This window comes from Beta vulgaris, chromosome 9 (genome assembly GCF_026745355.1).
Source record: "Beta vulgaris subsp. vulgaris cultivar EL10 chromosome 9, EL10.2, whole genome shotgun sequence".
NCBI lineage: Eukaryota > Viridiplantae > Streptophyta > Magnoliopsida > Caryophyllales > Amaranthaceae > Beta > Beta vulgaris.
Genome location: NC_079210.1, coordinates 36,241,441 through 36,244,203, shown reverse-complemented (window position 1 = coordinate 36,244,203; position 2,763 = coordinate 36,241,441). Strand labels below are relative to the sequence as shown.

The 2,763-nt window shown below is 29.3% G+C and overlaps 1 non-coding gene across 1 annotated transcript; it reads right to left on the bottom strand.

Moving 5' to 3' along the window:
* Window positions 1-2,404: 2,404 nt before the first annotated feature.
* On the bottom strand, window positions 2,405-2,485 carry TRNAL-AAG (transfer RNA leucine (anticodon AAG)). The gene has a single exon. It is a non-coding gene; the product is annotated as a tRNA-Leu (tRNA).
* Between the last annotated feature and the right edge of the window lie 278 nt (window positions 2,486-2,763).

The following is a 2,763-nucleotide window of genomic DNA, read 5'->3' as shown; positions in this document are numbered from 1 at the left end:
AATTAGAGGGGTAGATGAGGGTGTACAAGGAGCCCAACAGCACAGGGTCCCTATAATTATAAAGGTCCCAAAATATCTTATTTTGAAAATTTTACTTCATATTCAAAGAAATCACCCTTGTTTACCACCTTTAATAAATTTGGCAATGTTTATCTTTAGATTTTAAACTTTTCGTCTTTAGAACTCTAACCTTCCATCTTTATTTTCTACAAATTTAGGGGCAAAATTTTCATGTTAGAACCGGGATCCCAAAATCTTCAAGACGACCCTGTTTGCAATCACATAGACCGACAATTAACCAACTACAACTAGAGAGTAGATTATTAGCCATTTCCAAAGGAGAAAAACAAAATAAGCTATGATTGTTCAGAGTATGGTCTAAATCACACTAAACCATTTACGTTTTAGGTTGGTTTGTAATTTCTAAAATATTGGTTAGTTTTGAATTTTGACCAAACCACGAGTTTGGTTTGAGTTTATAAAAATTTAACGACACCATATTCCGTTTAATGCGATGAATAGGGTAGGAAGGGATGTTACACGATTAGAGAATTTATTAATGAAGTTTGTACATCTATCGAAAATTACACACACTTTACGCAAGAAAGAAATAGTTAAACCACAATCTATTTATAACTATAATTTATACAAATATATTAAAAGGCGTGCGAAAATAAGAAACAGTGTCACGTAGCGGTCTCCCTATGGACTTTTAGTTCATGTAATCCATGTACAATAAAAAAAATTAAGAAATTGCGTAGTATAGGGTCTGATCCCGAGACCTCAAGTACATATATTAAAGTTTTAACCACTAGACTATGTTGTATTCAGTGTTATTATTATAAAGTATTATATTAATAAATGATTTTTTTTTCTTACCCGGGGCATAGCCCGGGCCTAATAAGTAGTAATATATTAAAAGGCGTGTCTTACAACGTATACATGCCACGTGATACCTCTCTTACTCTACCAGAATTGTCCGATGTGTACATATGTCATGTCAAAGTAGATTGGCTAGCAACAAGATTTAAACCCGTAACATCTTGTTATTATACATAGAATAATTATCATCTCTACTAAATTTTAGTTATGATTTGAATGTTCATATTATTGTATTTGTACATTTTAAATGTTGAGTTTTCTTTATAATATTTGAATGTAAATGAAAAAAGAATGCAGTATCAAATTCGTACAATATACCACTGTTGCCCGGGCCCAAATACTAGTTAAAATTATACCAGACCGCTAATCTTGTTATTATACATAGCACAATTACCATGTCAACCAACTTTTAATCATGTTTTGAATGTCTACTTTTTATTATATTTGCACCTTTTAAATGTTGAGTCTTCTTTATTATATTTGAATGCATATCAAATTCAGAAAATATACCACTATTTCTAGAGCCCAAATACTACTTGAAAGCAAACTGTTAATCTTGTTGTTATACATAGCACAATTACCATATTAATCAATTTTTAATCATGTTTTGAATGTCTACTTTGTTATATTTGTACCTTTTAAATGTTGAGTCTTCTTTATTATATTTGAATGCATATCAAATTCAAAAAATATACCACTGTTTCCCGAGCCCAAATACTACTTGAAAGCAAACCATTAATCTTGTTATTATACATAGCACAATTACCATGTTGACCAACTTTTAATCATGCTTTGAATGTTTACTTTGTTATATTTGTACCTTTTAAATGTTGAGTCTTCTTTATTATATTTGAATGCATATTAAATTCGGAAAATATACCACTATTTCCCGAGCCCAAATACTACTTAAAAGCAAACCGTTAATCTTGTTATCATACATAGCACAATTACCATGTTAACCAACTTTTAATTATGCTTTGAATATCTCATTTGTTATATTTGTACCTTTTACATGTTGAGTCTTCTTTATTATATTTGAATGCAAATAAAAAAAATATCTCGGAAAAATATACCACCTCTGATAATGCCTAGATCTAAATACTAGTTAAAATTATACTAAACCGTTAATCTTGTTATTATACATAGCACAATTATCATGTTAACCAACTTTTAATCATGCTTTGAATGTCTACTTTGTTAGATTCGTACCTTTTTAATGTTGAGTCTTCTTTATTATATTTGAATGCATATCAAATTCGGAAAATATACCACCGTTTTCCGAGTCCAAATACTACATAAAAGCAAACGGTTAATCTTATTATTATACATAGCAATTACCATGTTAACCAACTTTTAATCATACTTTGAATATCTCCTTTGTTATATTTGTACCTTATTCTTTATTATATTTGAATGCAAATAAAAAAAAATCTCAAAAAAATATACCACCTTCAATAATGCATGGAGCCAAATACTAGTTAAAATTATACCAAACCGTTAATATGAAAGATAGAAAAGAAGTTGTTGAGAGTGGGATTTGAACCCACGCCCTTTCGGACCAGAACCTTAATCTGGCGCCTTAGACCAACTCGGCCATCTCAACAATTTGCCATAATAATGGAAATAAAGAATATTAGTTGTAGATACACACGACAATGTCACCAATGTGAACTAAGTCAAAACTTTTCAAATTCAAATTAAAATCAAAAGTTCCCTTTTTCTAAATATCTAAACCTAATACTTCGTAAGTAAGTTTACATGAACATCTTTTTAGAATAAATTTTTTTATATGATTGTCTATATTTATTTTGATTTCAAGCTGAAAATACTTTTTTCAAACAAAAATTTTAGTTTGATGAAAAAAATGATTGTTCTATTGAT